This window comes from Pongo abelii, chromosome Y (assembly GCF_028885655.2).
Source record: "Pongo abelii isolate AG06213 chromosome Y, NHGRI_mPonAbe1-v2.0_pri, whole genome shotgun sequence".
Taxonomy (NCBI): Eukaryota; Metazoa; Chordata; class Mammalia; order Primates; family Hominidae; genus Pongo; species Pongo abelii.
In genome coordinates, this window is record NC_072009.2 from 54,926,510 (window position 1) to 54,944,396 (window position 17,887).

At 41.9% G+C, this 17,887-nt stretch overlaps 1 long non-coding RNA gene and 1 pseudogene across 1 annotated transcript; both read left to right on the forward strand.

Moving 5' to 3' along the window:
• Nucleotides 1-744: 744 nt before the first annotated feature.
• LOC129053329 (testis-specific basic protein Y 2-like) lies at nt 745-11,839 on the forward strand (annotated as a pseudogene).
• Nucleotides 11,840-14,132: 2,293 nt separating this feature from the next.
• LOC129053140 (uncharacterized) lies at nt 14,133-15,865 on the forward strand. The gene is made up of 4 exons (XR_008518237.2): nt 14,133-14,234; nt 15,085-15,133; nt 15,239-15,303; nt 15,676-15,865. It is a non-coding gene; the product is annotated as an uncharacterized LOC129053140 (long non-coding RNA).
• The last annotated feature ends 2,022 nt before the right edge of the window (nt 15,866-17,887 follow it).

A 17,887-nucleotide genomic window follows, 5' to 3' on the forward strand; every position in this document is an offset into this window, starting at 1 on the left:
TTGCTGTGCCCAGCACCATTATGATGTGACTCTCCTGTCTGTGCTGGAGACACTGAAGGTATATTGACATATCTTGGGTCCGTTATGTATGTATTTTGGCTCTCATAACTTTTCTGGCTTTTTGTCACATTAAATGATGTCATATTGCTGGGTCTAGCACCCAGTTAATTTGACCCAATTTTCTATACCCTGCTTAGAGAAGGCACGGAGTCATATTGCTTGGCACAGCATCTAACTGGTGTTACCTTTCTGTTTATTATTATTATTATTATTATTATTATATACAAATGGGATTGTGACATGTATCTCGATTCAGTTCGTATACATGATGATCATGTTTATACTGGAATTCAGAAAATAGGATATATTATGCCTCTCATCCTTGGATTTAGGGCAACAGGTAAGTCCTGGGTTGCATATCTGTACGAAGCCCAAAGAAGATTACAACACTGACTTACATTGTATAAATTCATTGGTGGTAAAAACTTTCATAACAGGGCCCAGTGAAAAGTTCAGATTTGGACTATTGGTTACACACCCAAGTAAAATTAAATGTTATCACCCTCCTACATACACAATGCTGACTGTGGAATATGACACAAATTTGGAACTGTGAATTTATATGTGGATCTGTCTGGAGGTGGGATAATAATGGCTCTTCTCCTTTAACCCTACCTATAAAAGAGATGCTGACTATCAAATCTGAATTGAGGGCAATATGTAAAATTTTGAATCCATATGAGCATGAAGGTCGCTGAGAGGTTTGCAACCCTCACGCAGGTTTTATAAAGCCCTTGGATGTAAAGAGTGTCATACATCGGCCCAGCATACATGTGAGATTGTGACTCTAATATTCAAGCTTAGCTGAAAGTTAAAGGTGTCACCCTAAAAGATGAGGAGAGTGTGTCTTATCACTAGGTCTGGTAACCAAGTGTTGAGAATTTTGGCTTAAATTCTTGCCGATAGGTGCATTGTGAATTATCCCTGGGTCAGAATCCTAATAATGTGAGACTTCTTCTTGGACCCAGCCAACAGGAGATATTATCACATATCTCTGGACCTACCAGCTAGGTGATGTGTCTCTCATGCCAGTGCCCTGCCACAGAGGACTCTGGGACATATCTCTATAGTATCTAGGTAATGTGGCTCTCCACTCCTGCCTGGATTCTGGCCACTGAAGAAATTGTGACATACCACTGAGTGCAAAACCTAGGTGATGTGACTCTCTTCTTTGTCTTGGACTCTGCCAATGAGTTTGGCTTGTACTCTGCTAATGAGGAAATAATAATATGTTGCTGAACCCAGCACCTAGGGGTGTGGCAATCCTCTATTTTTCAACCCAGTGTTTAGTTGTCATGATAATATTATCTGAGACTGTATCCAGGTGATATGACTGTTCTGACTGGGTCCTGACTGAAAAGGAAGTTATAATATATCCCTTGCTCAGCACCCAAATAATGTAACTCTTCTGTCTTGTCTCTGTCCAAAGGTGAAATTGCGATGTATACCTGGATTCAGCTCATATGCACAATAATAACTTTCATACCTAGACCTAGCCAGTGGGAGATATTTGACTTTCACAGGCAGTCTTAAGGCCATGAGTAATGTCCTAGATCTCCCACCTGTAATAATTCACAGGAAATTATACTATTCAGGCAAGAGTTTCATAACAGGTACCGGCAACCAGGTTCTATTGTGACTCTTGGATGCATACACAACTGACACGATTTTCATTTTCACACATGTACAGAGCCTACAAATGAGATAGTAAATCTCACACACATAAGCAGTTGAAGCTTGAAATTGTTACTCTCATACATGAATCTGATCCATAGGTGGTTTGGTGATGTTTGAACTATGATTTAGCCAACCTGTGGTACTTTGACTTTCCTACTGGAACACAATCTTCAAGTGGGATTGAGGCTCTTACATATGGATCTTTCCTATTTTTGAGATTGTGACACCTGTACTTCAACCCAACTTATAGGAGGTGTTGACTCTCATACCCAAAGCCAGGACTTGTGTGGGACTGTGAAACTTATTTCTGAACATTTTTGAGTGTGTAATTGAGAAGTATAACTTTGCACAGAATCTGAGTGTTTTGACTCTCCTTTCCAGGCCCAGAGCACAGTTGAAATTGTGACTTACGTGCACCAAGCACCTAAGCAATAAGTAACATCTTTTTTGGCAATGAAACATAGGGTACTTTTACATATCACTGAGACCAGCACTTGGCTGATGTGAAATCTTGGCCTGAAGCCTGCCTACAGAGAGCACTGTGGTTTTTATTTAAGTTGATTACTTAAGTGATATGACTTCCTTCTACTGTCTTGGCCCTGCACTTCTAGTGGATTGTGACACATAACTAGGTACTGCACCCAGGTGATGTGACTTTTTTGGGGGATGAAATTTCTCCCAATAGGAAGCTTTGTAACATATTACTTGGCTCAGCAACTAGGTGATGTTTCTTTCCTCTTGCCTGTGCCCTGACTGCCAGAGAGACTGTAACATATTGCTGAACCTAGCACCAAAGCAAGGTTACTCCCCTGCCTTGATCCTACACATAGGGGCCGTTGTGATGTATATTCAGGCCAATTGCCTAAGTGGAGTTTGTCTTCTCTCCTGCCTAAGTTCTGCTCACAGGGGGCATTTTATATGTCACTGAAAACAGCATCCAGATGATGTGACTCTTCTATCAGAGTCCTAGCCACAAGGACAATTGAGAAGTTTCACTGGACCAGCATCCACTAAGGTGATGGAACTTTCCTTTTTCTCTCTGCCCACAGGTATATTGTTCCATTTACCTGAGACCAGATAAAGAGCCTAATGATGATGCTTTTCCCCATGGCCAGGACATGTGCAGGATCATTACTCTCATCCCTGCCCCTTTTCACAGGTACTCTTGTGACATACGCCTTTGCCCAGCTCCTGAGTGATTTAATAATCCTGCATTGTTATAGCCCAGAGATGACATTTGGACCTATACCCTTGCCAAGAACCTTTGTGATTTTACTCTCGTGTCCTAACAGGTTCTCAGAAGTGATCATAACATATCTCTGCAGCCGCTGTCTAGGTTACATGACTCTCCTCTTCTGCATGAACCCTGCTTCCAGTGAAGAGTAGCATTTCTAAGCACTGCACCCAAATGACATGAGTCTCTTGTCTGGGCTTTTTAAAGGGGAGGCTTTGTGATATCTCTCTGGGCCCATCATTTAGGTGATATGACTCTCCTCTACTTCCTGGACACACTCCACAAAGGGCATTATGCCATAGAGCTGAGCCTAGCACCCAAGTTTTGTGACATTTCTGTTAGGGCCCTCTCTACAAAAAAATTGGAGTATTTCTGGCTTAGGATATAGGTGATGTGGTTTTCTGCCTGTTTAACTACCACAGATGAGATGGTGCCATATATGTAGACACATCTAAAATGCATGATAAGGACTCTCATATGTGAACCCAGTCAATAGGAAATATTTTGACTCTTATAACTAGGCTTAGGGAGATAAGTGATATCCAGGATCTCCTTCTGGTAAAAAGGTCACAGAAGATTACAACATTCACGTGTATTTTATAGCATCTTTGTGTTGTATAGAGAGAATCATAACAGGGCCTAGAACATGGAGAAAACTGGGATTCTCATATGCACATTCAGCTGACAGTAATGGTTTTCACCATTACAGATGATGAAGGCAACTGTCCTACATAAAAGTAGAACATGTGTGATATTGTAAATCTAAGCCCTAGAATTTTATTCCATCATGACTGTGATATAAATCTTTGCCAAGCACCTGTGTGAGTTCACCCTTCAGACTGGTTCCAGCCTACCTATGGGATTTTGATATCTACCTAAGCCAGCCTTGAAGTGATGTGACTCTTTTGCCTGGGCCCTCCACTCAGAATTATAACATCATTGGATCCAGCACACAGGTGACATTACATTCTTGCTTGTGCCATGCTCGCAGACATCATTGTGACATATTACAGTGTCCATCAGTTAGAAGATGTCACTCTCCTCTCTGGAAAGGGCCCTGAACACAGGGAAAATTAGTGACACATTTCTAGGCCAGGCACACAAGTGATAATGCTCTTTTGTCAGGGCTATGCCCAAAAAATGGCATTTGACATATCACAGGACCTATCATGTAGGTGATATGGCTCTTCTGCTTGAAACTTGCCCAGTTGAATAGTGACATACTGCTAGGCCAGGCACAAAGGTGATGGAACTCTTCTGCCAGGGCCATGCTTTCAAAAATGCTTTGTCATCTATCTCTGGGCCTATCACAAAGGTGATGTGACTTCCTGCTTGGTCCTGCCCACATGAAGTATTGAGATATAAGCATGGAATCTGCACTTAGTTGATGTAACCCTCTTGCCTGGGTCCTTTTTTAGGGGGACTTGTGAATATCTCAGTACAGAGGACCACGCGATGTGGCCCTTCAACCTGGTTTTTGCCCACATATTAAATTGTGACATATAGCTAAAGAAGCATCTAGGTAATATGGCTCTTCTTCTGTCTGAACCCAGCCTACTGGTAATATTGGGCCATATTTCTAAGCCTGTGACCTAAGTGATGTGACTCTATTTTTGTCTAGGGCTTTACAATGGTAAGATTATGACATATTGATGAGCTCAGAACTTAGGTAATGTGACTCTCGTCTTGTAACTGAACAATGCCCATGAACAGATCTTTTGCCGTATTTCAGGGCCTAGTACCCGGATGAAGTTGCTCTTCTGCCTAGGTTGTGCATAAAGAGGAAATTGTGGCATATTTCTTGGCCTAGAACCCTAATGATGTGACTCTCCTGCTTGTGCCGGGACCACAGAAGGTATTTTGACATATCTTTGGCCCATTTTCTAGGTGTTTTAGCTCTTACCACTTTGCTGAGTTTCTTCCATGTGTGGTTGTATTATATTGCTGACTCCAGCCTGCAGTTAATGTGGCCCTCTTTCCTAGGCGCTGCTTACAGAGGGCATCATGACATATTGCTTGACAAAGAACCTAAGTCATGTTAACATTCTGCATAGGTTGCTAACAAATGGGATTATGACAAATACCTTGCTTCAGTCCAAAGGTATGATGATCAAGCTTATGTTGGGATTCAGCCAACAGGAGATATTTTTCCTTTCACCACTGGGTTTAGGTCAAAGAGTCAGGTTATTCATTGCATGTTTCTACAAAGCTCACAGTAGTTTACAACACTAACTCATGTAATAAAAACTTCCTGGGTGATACAAAGTGTTTCTTAACAGTGCTCGGCAAACAGTTAAGATTATGATTCTTGACTACACACTCAGGTGAAAGTAAGTTTTTTACCATCCTACATTTACAAAGCCCATTGTTCAGATCCTGAGTCTAACAAGTGAATACACCACAAAGATGGAATTGTGACTTTCATAAATGAATATGGTCACAGGTGGGATGACGACTCATTTTTGGAGCCAGCTCTCAGTCATGATAATGATCTCTTCCTTAACACCAGCCTATAGGAGAGATGCTGACTGTCATACCTGGGTTTAGGGCAATATGTATAATCATAATTCTGTAAATGCCTGTAGGCCTCAGAGAGGATTGCAACTCTCATGTATATTGTATAATGTTCTCAGGTATTATAGAGAGTGTCATACAATGGCAAGCACACACATGAGATTGTGACTCTCTTATACACAGATAGCTAACATTTAATGGTGTCACCCTTAAAGATGAGGAGATTTTGTCATATTTCTTGCACTAGTACCTGGTGTTGAGAACCTTTAGGTTAAATTTCATTCCATTAGGGCGTTGTTACATATCACTGGGTCAGAATCAAAATAATGTGACTCTTCTTCCAGGGCCCTGCAAACAGAGGATATTTTCCCATATCTCCAGGCCTATTGGCTATGTAATATGTCCCTCCTGCCAGTACCTTGCCCAGGGGAGACACTGTGACACATTGCTAGATTTAGAGTCTAGGTAATTTGACTCATCCCTCCTGCCTGGATCCTCCTCACTGAAAAAACTGTTATATACCATCAAGTGCAAAGCCTAGGTGATGGAAGTCCCCTTTTTTTCCTGGACTCTGTCAGGAGAGGGAATTATTACATATTGGTGAGCAGAGCACCCACGTGGTGTCATTATCTGTTTTTATAAGAAACCTGTCTACACTGTGGATGGTGACATATTACTTGCAGTTGTACCCAGGTGATGTGGCTTTTCAGTCTGGTTTCTGCCCATACGTAAGATTTTGGCATATAACTAGGGCAGCATTTAGGTGATATGACTCTCCCTTTCTGCCTGGGCCCTGTTTACTGGGGACACTGGGCTATATCTCTGAGCCCATGAACTGAGGGGAGTGACTCTCTTTTTCTGCTGGGTCTTTACAATGGAGAGATTGTGAAATATTGTTCAGCCTAGCAATCAGGTTATTTGATTCATCTCTTTTTTTTTTCTCAAATCATGCCCACAAACAGAAATTTTGGCCTATTGCAGGGCCCAGCACCCAGATAATGTTACGCTTTTACATGGGTCCTGTATGTAGAGAATGTTATAACATACTGCTGGGCCCAGTACCCTGAAAATATAAAACTCATGACTTTGCTGGAGCCAGAGAAGGTATTTTCACAGATCCTGGGCCCATTATGTAGGTGTTTTGGCCCTCATCTTTTTGCTGGTTCTTTTTTTTTATTTGTTTTGTTTTTTGGTTTTTTTCCACATAATGGATTGCTTCATATTGCTGAGTCCAGAACTCAGTTAACATGACTCTAATTCCTATACACTACCTAGAGAGGGCATTGTGGCATGTTGCTTGGCACAGCACTTAAGTGATGTTACCCTCTGGCCTTCTTTTTCTGCCCACAAATGGGACTATGACTTCAGTTCACAGGCATGATGGTCAAATTTATATTGAGATTCAGCCAATAGGAGATATTTTACCTTTCATTGCTAGGCTTCAGACAATACGTAAAATCTGAGTTGCATATTTGTACCAAGCTCACAGAGCTTTACAACGCTAACTCATCATGTATGAACTTCTTTGGTGGTATAGAGAGTTTGCTGATAGGGACCAGTGAAGAGTTCAGTTTGAGATTCTTGATTACACACCCAGGTAAAAGCAAGTGTTGTCATCATTCTACATGTCCAAAGGCCACTGTTAAGAACATGAGTTTTACAATTGAATGCCGTACAAAGTTGGAATTGTGACCTTGGTATGTAGGTCTGGCCACAGGTGGGATTGTGACTTATTTCTAGATCCAGCTCACAGGCATAAAAATGAGTCTCATTTCTAACCCAGCCTATAGAAGAGATGCCCACTATTACACCAGGGTTTAGGGGAATATGTAAGGTCATGAGTCCATATAAACATGAAGGCCTTAGAGTGGTTTGAAATTCTCATGCATGATGTATAAAGCTTTTGAATATTGATGAGAGTCATGCAACAGCCCAGGATATTAGTGAAATTGTTACTCTCATATACACACCCAGCTCAGAGTTTATAGTGTCACTCTCAAAGACAAGAAGATTTGGCCTATTAATAGGCCTAGTGCTTAGGTGTTGAGACTATTTGGCTTAAATTCCTTTCCTTGGGTGGATTGTGACATATCACTGTGTTAGAATCATAATAATGGGACTCTTCTGTCTGGACCCTGCCAAAAGGGGATACTATCACATATCTATGGGTCTATAAGCTAGATGATTGGTCTCTTCTGACAGTGTCCTGCACCCAGAAGACATTGTGAAATATTGTTTGGCTTAACATCTAGGTAGTGTGACTCTCATCTCCTGCCTGAACCTTGCTCAGCAAACAAATTGTGACATACCGCTGATTGAAAAACCTACATGATGTGACTCTCCTTCACATTCTAGACTCTACCAAGAGAGAGGGTTATTACATGTTGCAGAGTCCAGCACATGCATAGGTGGAGTGACTCTCCTCTCTTTTCTTCCCTTTCTATGGTGGGCTTCGTGGCATATTATTTGAAACTGTAACCAGGTGAAGTGACTCTTCTGACTAGGTCCAGCATACAAATGAGATTATGCTGTATCAATGGTTCAGTGTCGAGCTGAGTTGACTCCCTTTCCTTGTCCCTGCTTACAGGTGAAATTTTGACCTATACCTGGATTAAGCACGCATGGACAAAAATAACTCTCATACCTGGACCGAGCCAGTAGGAATATTTTGACTCTCATAGCCAGTCTCATGGCCATGGGTAAAGCCCTGTGTTTTTCACTTGTATAAAAGTCATGAAGGATTATAATAATCAGGTATATCATATAAAGCATTAATGGTGCAAAGAGTGTCATAACAGAGACCAGCAACCAGGTAAGAATGTGACTCTTTTAGCTGAAATGATTGTAATTCTCACATATAAGCAGGGTCTAGGAATGAGGTACTAAATCTCACACATTAAAAGCAGTGTATGTTTGAAATAATTACGCACATACAGGGACCTGATCCACAGGTGGTTAACATTTGAACCAGGATTCAGCACACCTGTGGTGCCATGACTCCCCTCCTGGACCACAATGTACAAGGGGGATTGTGGCTCTTATACATGAATCTTGTCCGTTGTTGAGATTTTGACTCCTCCATTTTGACCCAACTTATAGAAAGAATTGACTCACATACACAAAACCAGGACTTGTGTGGGATGTGAAACTTATTTCCAAACATATATGAGAGTGTCATTGGGACAAATCACTTTGTCCAGCAAATGAATAATTTGAGTCATTTTCTGGGCCCAGATCATGGAAGTAATTGTGCCATATGTGGAGCAAGCACCTAAGCAATAGATAACATCCATCGCGGCTCTGCCTTCAAACGGAAATTTTACATATGTCACTGGGACCATCAACCAGATGATGTGAGTTATCTGCCTGAAACCTTTCTACAAAAGGAATTTTGTTATATATCTAGGTCCATCATATAAGTGATGTGACTCCCTTCTACTTCCTTGGCCACGCACTTACAGGGCATTGTGACTAAGAACTGGGTACTGCATTCAGGTGATGTGATTTTTCTTTTTGGGTTCTGCCAACAGGAAGCATTGACCACATCACTTGGCTCAGTACCTAGGTGATGTTTCTTCACTTTTGCCTTGGCTCAGACCTCAGGGAGATTGTGACATATTTCCTGGGACCAACACCTATGTGAGGCCACTCTACGATTTGGTTACTGCACAGGATAGACATTGTGACATACATCTAGGCCAATTGCCTCGGTGAAGTGAGCCTCCTGTCTTGCCAAAGTGCTGCCCAGAGAGGGGGTTTTGATATGTCACTGAAATCCAGGTGATGTGACTCTTCCACCATGTTCCTGCCCACAAGGTGAATTGTGATGTCTCAGTGGCCCAGACCCACATAGGTGATGGGGCTTTCTTGTGTTCTCTCTGGCCACAGGTGATATTCTGCCATATACCAGAGACCAGAACAAAAGCCTAGTAACAACTCATATGACTGGAGCCTACGAGTTGTGCAGGATGGTGACTCTTAGACTTAAGCCTTTTCACAAGTGTAATTGTGACAAGTACCTTTGCTCAACTCCTGAGTGATTTAATAATTCTGCCTAGGTATAGCAAATGAGATTTTGACAGATACATCGGTCAAGCACCTTGGTGATCTGACTGACGTATCTTAAAATGTCCTCAGGGGATATTGTAACATACTTCTGTATCCTTCATCTAGGTTACATGACTCTTCTCTCCTGCCTGTACCCTTCTTCTTTTAGTGATTGTAGTATTTATAATCCCTGCATCCAAATGATATGACACTCTTGCATGGGACCTGTCAACAGGAAGCATTTTGACAAAATTTTGGGCCCATCATTTATGTGATATTTCTCTCCTCTCCTGCCTAGACACTGTCCACAAGGGATATGGAGCCACAGAGCTGGACATAGCACATAAGTTATGTGATATTTCTTAGAGGGCCCTGACTACAAAAAGAATATTAGAATATTTCTGACTCAGCATTTATGTGATAGGGCTGTTAGGCCTCCTTCTTAACCACAGAGTGAATTGTAACATATACCTATGCATGGCTCACAGCCATGATAATGACTCTCATATGTAGACTCAGACAATAGAGGATATTTTGCATCTTGTAACTCACTTTAGGGACATGCGTGATGTCCTGGATCTCCTTCTTGTACAAAGGTCACAAAATATTACAGCACTCATACATATTTTACAAAGTCTTTGGGTTATACACACAAAGTCAAAGCAGGGCTCAGCACACAGATGAAATCGTGAGTCTTGTTTGCACACCCAGTTAAAGCTGAAAGTAAGAACTCATTATCTCACATGCATAAAGGTAACTGTCACACATGAAACCGGGCATGTATGGTAAGATGGTAAATCTCATCTTTCGAATTTTCTGACAGTGTGAGTATGATATAAATTTTCACCAAGCACTTGTGTAATTTGATGCTCTGGACTTGTTCCAGCTCATAGGTGGGGTTATGAAATCTACCTAAGCCAACCTCAAGGTGACATGACTTTCCTGCCTTGTTCTATCTCTCAGTAAAGATTGTGACATATCACTGGATCTAGCTCCCAGGTAATGTTACATCCTTACTTGCACACTACCCACAAAAATTTTTGTGACATATTTCTGTGTTTACCTCATAGTTGATGTGAGTCTCCTCTCTGGAATGGGCACTGCACAACAGAATGATAGTGACATAATGCAAGGACCGGTGCACAGGCAAGGGTCCTCCTTATCCTGTGGATGCCTGGAGGTGGGCAATGTGACATATCTCTGGGTCTATCGCCTACATTATGTGGCTCTCCTGCTAGGGTCCTTCCAACCTTGAAAGTGACACTCTTCTAGGCCAGGCACACAGGCGATGGTACCCTTTTCCAGGGCTATGCTTCACACAGCACCTTATGATATATCTCTGGGCCTGTCACCTAAATGAAGTGACTCTCTCCCTGGGTCCTAACCAGATGAAGCATTGCATCATAAGCAGAGAACCTTCACCTAGTATGATGTATCTCTCTTGGCTAGGTGCCGTGTTAAGAGCAATTTTTGACATATCACAGGACCCAGCACCCAAGTGATGTGGCTCTTCTGCATAGTTTCTGTCCACATGTTAAATTGTGACATATTTTGATGGAAGCACATAGGTGATATGGCTGTCCTCATCTGCCTGAGCTCTGCCTGGTTGGAATATTAGGACATATCTCTGAGACCATGACCTAAGTGATGTGACTCTCTTTTTCTTCCTGGCCCTTCATAATAGGAGGATTTTGTCAAGTCGCTGAGCCCAGGATTCAGGATATGTGACTCTCCTATTTCTCCTTAACCCTGCCTAGAAAAAAGAAATTTGACACATATTACTGCCCAGCCTGCAGATCATGTTACTCTTCTGCATGGGATCTGCATAAAGAGATAATTATGGCATATTGCATATTGCTGGGCCCAGCACCCTTAAGATGTGATACTCCTGCCTGTGCTGCTGATACCGAATGTATTTTGGCATATATTTGGCCCATTATGTAGGTGTTTTGGCTCTCATAACTGGGCTGGGTTTTTTACACATATGAAATTGTGTCATATTTCTGGGTCCAGCACCCAGTTAATGTGACCCAATTTCCTACACCCTGCATACAGAAGACATTGTGACATATTGCCGGGCACAGCATCTGAGTGATGTTACACTTCTGCACAGTGTTTTGCCCACATACGTGATTATAACATATACCCAGTTTAAGTTCACAGCCATGATGATCAAACTTATATTTGGATTCAGCCAATAGAAAACATTTGCCTTTCATTGTTAGGCTTGGGGCAATAGATAGGGTCCTGTGTTGCATATCTGTACCAAGATCACAGAAACTTACACAACTAACTTACATTTTATAAACTCTTTTGTGGTAGAAATTTTCATAGCAGGGGCCAGCAAAAAGTTCAAATTGGGACTCTCGATTAGACACCCAGGTGGAATTAAAAGTTGCCACCATCCCACATTTACAAAGCCCACAGTTGAGTCTTATACCTAAGCCTTTCCACAAGTGTAATTGTGACATATATTGTAGTTCAGTTCCTGAGTGATTTAATAATTCTGCCTAGATATAGCCTACAAAAGAAAGTTTGACAAATATCTGCACCAAGCACCTTGGTGATTTGACTGTGCTATCTAAAAAGTGTCCTCAGGCAAAATAGCCACATATTTCTGGACCCATTATATAGGGTATATGACTCTCCTCTTTGACCTGTACCCTGCTTCCTATAGTAATTGTAGCTTTTCTAAACACTGCATTCAAATGACATGACTCTCTTTTTTGGAGAAACTCTCCTGTTGAGAGGCATTTTGACACATGCTTGAGCCCAGCTTTTAGGTCAGATGACTTTCCTCTCCTGCCTAGACACAGCCCAAAATGAACATTGTGTAACAGAGTTGGATTTAGCACACAAGTTATGTGATATTTTGGACAGGACTCTTCCTGCAAAAAGAATACTGGAATATTTCTGGGCCAGCATTTAGGTGATGTGGCTGTTAGGCCTGATTCATAACCACAGAGCAAATTGTAACAAATACCTAGGGAGGGCTAGCAGGAATAATAATGACTCTTATATGTGAACTCATCCAATAGAGGATATTTTTACTCTTAAAATTCAGTTTAGGGACATGCATGATGTCCTGAATCACTTTCTTGTACAAACATCACAAAAGATTACAACACTCACACATATTTTACAAAGCCTTTGGTTTATACAGAAAGAGTCAAAGCAGGGTTCAACTCAGATGACATTGTGCATCTTGTATGCACATCCACCTGTCAGTAAGGACTGTCATCATCTCTCATGGATGAAGGCAACTGTCACACATGGAAGCAGGACATGCATGGTTTTGTAAATCACATCTTTTGAATTTTCTGACAGTGTGATTGTGATATAAATCTTTGCCAAGCACCAGTGTAATTTGACCCTCCAGGCCTGTTCCAGCCCATATACGGGATTGTGCTATCTACCTAGGCCAACCTCGAGGATATGTGACTCTCCTGCCTGGGCCCTTCTCTCAGTAAGTATTGCACATATCACTAGATCTAGCATCCAGTTGATGTTCACCTTCTTGTCTCTGCCGTGCCAACCGAAATTATTGTGAACATATTTTTGCGTGCACCTCATAGGTGATGAAACTCTAATCTCTGGAATGGGCCCTGCATAAAGGAAGGATGGTGACATATTGTGAAGCCAGGCATACAGCTGTGGGTACTTTCTGCCAGTGCCATGCCCAAAGTAGGGCATTGTGACATATCTCTGCACCTGTCACCTAGGTTAAGCGGCTCTCCTGCTTGGGCCCTGACAACCTGGAAAATGACATATTTCTAGGCCAGACACACAGGTGATGATACTCCTTTGCCAAGACTATGCTTCACAGAGGACTTTGTGACCTATCTCTTGGGCTAATAAACTAGTTGATGGGACTGAATGCTTTGGCCTCACACACATAGAGCATTGTGACATGAAAGTGAAACCTGCCCCAAGGTGATGTAACCCTTTCACCTTGGTTCTGAACAAATGGGGACTTGCAGCATACCTTAGGACCCAGCACCCAGGTTATATGGCTCTTCTGCCTGGTTTCTGCCCATGTGTTAGATTGAGACATATACCTAAAGAAGCACCAATGAGACACTGCTCTCCTCTTCTGCCTGAGTTCTGCCTACTGGGGACATTGGGACATGTTTCTAAGCCCATGACCTAAGTGACATGACTCTCTTCCCCTGCCTCAGCCTTTAAAATGCTGAAATTGTGATGTATTTCTGAGACCAGGATTTAGGTTATGTGACTATTGCCTTTTTTCTGAATCATGCCCACCAAGGGAAAGTTTCACCTACTGCACTCAGAAAGGATGTTACTCTTCTGCTACAGTCCTGAATAATGAGGGAGTGATTGCATAATGGTAGGTCCAGCACTCTAATGACGCTTCAGTCCTGCCGGCGCCAGAGCCACAGAGAGTATTTTGACATATCTTCAGCCAAATGTGTAAGTGTTTTGGCTTTCATCCGTTGGTTGAGTTTATTATTTTTTTTACAAGTAAAATTGTGTCATGTTGCTAGGTCCAACATCCAGATAATGTGACCCCACTTTCTGTATTCTGCCTAGAGATGGCACTGTGACATGCTGTGTGCTACAGCACCTAAGTGATGTTACTCTTTTTTGTAATTTTTTGCTCACTAATGGGATTATAAAATATACCTTGTTTCAGTTTACAGGTATGATGGTGAAACTTACATTGTGATTCAGCAAATAGAAGGTATTTTGCCTCTCATTCCAAGGCTTAGGGCAATAGGTAAAATCCTGGGTTGCCTATTTGTACAAAGCTCACAGAACAATAATTAATATTGTATAAACTCCTTGGGTGGTACGGAGAGTTTCCTAAAAAGGCCCAGCAAAAAGTTAAGATTGTGATTCTCAATTACACACACAATTGAAAGTAAAACTTGTCACCACCCCTCATTTAGAAAGCCCATTGCTGAGATACTGAGTCTAACAAGTAAAACAGTACAAAGATGGAATTGTGACTCTCTTTTGTGGATTTTGCCACAGGTGCAACCGTCACTCATTTTTAGACCCAGCTCACAGGCATAAAAATAAGTCTCATTCCTGAACTAAACGTAAATGGGAGATGTTGACTGTCATATCTGAGTTTAAGGCAACATATAATATTCAGAGTCAAAATGAGCATGTGCACCTCAGAGTAGTTTGTGAGTCTCATGCATGTTGTATAAAATTCCCAGCTGTTCTAGAGGATGTCACACAATGGCCCAGCACACGTGTGACAATGTGACTTACATACATAGGAGTTAGCAGTTAAAGGTGTCACCCTAAAAGATGAGGAGATATTGTCATATCACTGGGCCTAGTACCCAGCAGTAAAAACTGCTTTAATTGTTTCTCATGTGTGCGTTGTGATGTATCGTTGGGTCAGAATCATAATAATGTGACTCTTTACTATTTGATCCTGCCAAGTAGGGATATTATCACATATATCTGAGCCTATTTCTTGGGTGACTTGTCTATTTTGCTTGTGCTCTTTCACCAAAGAACATTGTGACATCATTGGGGATATCATCTAGGAAATGTGACTCTTCTCTCCTTCCTAGGTCCTGCCCACTAAAAGAATTGTGACATAACGCTGACTGCAAAAACTGGGTAATGCAACTCTCCTCTTTATTCTGGAGTCTGCCAAAACAGGGGATTATTACATATTGCTGAGCCCAGCACCTAGATGATGTGAGTCTTCTCTGTTTCTCTAAGATTATAATGTATCCTGAGCTCACCATCCAGGTGATGAGACTCTCCTGCCGTCTTTCTGCCCACAGGTAAAATTTTATCATATACCCAGCTTCAGATTCCATGCAATAATATAACTATCATACCCGGACCCAAAAAGGAGAGATATTTTGATTCTCAGAGCCATTCTTATGGCCATAAGCAAAGTAATTTTTCTCATAGTGGTATAAAGTTCACACAGTATTATGACACTCCAGCATATCGTATAAAATGTGAGTAGTATGATGAGTGTTACAACAGGGAACAGCAACCCAATGCTATTGTGATTATTGGATCCACACCCAACTGACACAACTGTCATTCTCTCACAAGAACAGAACTTGCAAATAAAGTACTAAATCTCGCCAAAAGAGCAGTAAAAGATTGAAATTGTTCGTCTCATATGTGGGTCTGACTCACAGGTGGTTTGGGGATGCATGGTTCAGCACACCTGTGAGGCTGGGACTCTCCTCCTGGAACACAGACATCAAGTGGGATGGCCATCTTCTACATGGATTATGCCCATTGTTTAGATTGTGTCTCCTCTGCTTCGACCCAACTCACAGGAGGTGTTTACTTATGTAAATAAAGCCAGGACTTGTGTGGGACTGTGAAACTTACTTCTGGTGTGTGATTAGGACTTAAAAGTTAGCCCAGCTCCTGAGTAATTTGACTCTCCTTTTCAGGCCATAACCCAAGATGAAATTGTGACATACGTGGACCAAAAACCTAAGCAAAGGTGACTGGGCCTGCCTACAAATGGCACTTTTATGTATCACTGGGACGAGCACCCAGGAGATGTGTATTATTTGCTTGATTCTGGCCTATATAAAGCATTGTGGCTTTTATCTAGGTCCATCACGTAAGTGATATGACTCACTTCTACTGCCTTTCCCCTGTAATTATGGTGCATTGTGACACATAACTGGATACTATACCCAGAAATCATGACACTCCATTCTGGGTTCTAAAAACAAAAAGCTTTGTAATGTATCACTTGGCTTAGCACCTAGGTGATGTTTCTACTCTCCTACCTCACCCTGACCACAGGGGAGATTGTGACATATTGATAAACCCACCTCCTCCAAGGTGAGGTCATTTTCATACTTTGGTTTTGCACCTAGTGGCCATTGTGACATATATCTAGGCCAACTGCCTAGATACAGGTAAAGTGATTCTCCTCACCTTCTTAAGCCCGGCCCGACAGAAGAAATTTTGATATATCACTAAAACCAGATTCCAGGGGATGTGCCTCTTCTTCCAGGGTCCTGGCCACAAGAAAGATTGTGACATCTCACTGGACCAGCACCCTCACAAGCGATGCGACATTTCGGCTTGCCCTCTGTCTATAGATGATATCATGCCATATACTTGAGAGCAAATGAGAGGACTAATCATGACTCTTAAACCTGAAGCCAGGTCACATCCAAGATGGTGACTCCCATTCCTGAAACTTTCCACCAGTGTTATTGTGACATATTCTATTTCCCATCTCTTGAGTGACTTAATCATCTTGCCTAAATGTTGCCCACAAATGAGATTTGGACACATTGCTCAGCTGAGCACCTTGGCAATTTGACTCTCCTGTCTTAAGAATATCCTCAGGAAGGATTGTCGCATGGTTTTGGACCCATCATCTAGTTTTCTTACTCTCCTCTGCTGTCTGAACCCTCCTTCCACTGAGGATTATAGCATTTCTAATCATGCCATCCAAATTGTATGAATCTATTTCCTGGTCCCTTCAACATGAGACATTGTGACATATCTCTGGGCCTAGCATTTAGGTGATATGAATCTCTTCTTCTGTCTGGACACTGCCCACAAGGGGCATTGTGCCATATATCTGGTTGTAACCCCCAGTTTATGCAACTCTACTGCCAGGAATATGCCTACAAGGAAAATATTGGAACATTTCTGGCTCAGCATTTAGTGTACTTGGCTGTCATGCCTATTTCATAATCCACAAAGTAAATTGTTACATATACGTAGGCACAACTTACAGGCATGATAATGACTCTCATATGTGGACCTGATAAATAGGGTTACTTCTGAGTCTCATAACTTGCTTCAGAAACAGGAGTGATTAAATCACTTTCTCCAAAAAAGAAGACAAGGAAGATTATAACAGCCTCAGATGTTTCATAAAGGCCTTGGCCCATACAGAGAGTTTTATAACGGAACCCAAGAGAAAGGTTAAACTGTGAGTCTTATGTGTGCACTCAGCTGACAGCAAGTACTGTCACCATCTCACATATATGACGCCAACTGCCAATCATGAAAACAAGACATGTGTGGTATTATAAATCTCATTCTCAGAATTTTCTGCCAGTGTGAGTGATATAAATCTTCACCAAGCACCTGTGTGATTTTATTCTCCAGATTTGTTCCAGTCCACATATGTTATTGTGATATCAACCTGGGCCAACCTTTAGGTGATGTGAAGCTCCAGCCTCGACCCTGCTGTCATTAAGAATCATGACATATCACTAGATCCCGCACCCAGATCATGTTACATTTTTGTCTGAGTGGGTGATAGTGACATAGGGCTTAGCCAGGCACAGAGGTGACAGGACTTTTTTGCTAGTACCATGTCCTAAAGAGGGCATTGTGACAAATCTCTTGGCCTATCACCTA